We start from the raw sequence: 1,073 nt of genomic DNA on the forward strand, positions 1-1,073 counted from the left end.
CGTCTAAAACTGCGAAAACAGCAGTTGTCACCTCAGAAATCGGTTGTTTACATTCCCTATATCAAATGTTTGCCGAGCAATACTCCTCTGTTTGCATTAGATAGGGTCAGTGCTATGCGCATGTATGTAAATAGACAGCGTTCAATATAGGCGCGTCTATCAATACTGTTATAGGTCTATAACTGTGTTATATATGTTGGTTAGTTATAGACGACTCAATATAGGATTGATTGTTTTGTTCTAACGTTATGGTCGCGTTAACCAACTTCAAAAGAGGAGGTTATCAATTCAACTGTATTATTTGTGTCTGTTGCCTCATAACCTTTTACTGGGTGAACCGATTTTGATGAATCTTGTTGTTTGAAAGCTGAGCCTTCCGTATGGTCTCATTTTAATTTGGTATACTTCGGACAATTATGCCTTTATATGTTTCTGAGTAACTGGTCTGTTATCATGTGTATATCCCCTCTGCCCATTTGACAAGATAATTTACCATCCATTGTTTTGCGGCCCATAAAACATCTACGAGGATATTGCTTTATAAAATCTGTTTTATGTGCAGATATGTTTCCTTATTATATTCTATTTGAAGTATAGTTTTGTAGCTATGTGTGTATGTGGCAATCGAGCACGCTTCGGCACGAATTCGGCACGCACAGAACACCGGCGTGAAATAGTAGCATGCTACTGTGTTTCGTACCGTGAATGGGGGGAGCCGGAGATCATACTTCTCAGTCCATTCCCTTTTTCCACTTGAAGATCCTTACCTTATCCCGTTCCCTTAAAAGCGAGCAGAGCTATTGACTTTGCGAATGCTCATGGACGGTGGTGATCGCTTACCACCAAGCGAACCACCACCTCAGCTGCCCGCTATGACATAAAAAAAGTTCCATACTTTTTTATGTCATAGCAAAGAGATACTATTTCTATATAATATATTTTTTTCCAGTTCCCCGAAAAAATATATTGTATGTATGGAAATGGTCTGCTTACTACTCTACTAGCTGTGACCCGCGGTTGAAACCGCGTAAGTCCGTATCCCGTAGGAATATCGGTATAAAAAGTGCCTATGT

The 1,073-nt window shown here is 39.8% G+C and overlaps 1 protein-coding gene across 1 annotated transcript in view; it reads left to right on the plus strand.

Annotated features, from left to right (window-relative positions):
• The window catches only part of LOC119839018 (metal transporter CNNM4-like), a 34,539-nt gene that overhangs the window by 21,846 nt on the left and 11,620 nt on the right, over nt 1-1,073 (plus strand). The gene's annotated exons all lie outside the window — the stretch shown is intronic.

Source organism: Zerene cesonia, unplaced genomic scaffold (genome assembly GCF_012273895.1).
Source record: "Zerene cesonia ecotype Mississippi unplaced genomic scaffold, Zerene_cesonia_1.1 Zces_u007, whole genome shotgun sequence".
Classification (NCBI taxonomy): Eukaryota; Metazoa; Arthropoda; class Insecta; order Lepidoptera; family Pieridae; genus Zerene; species Zerene cesonia.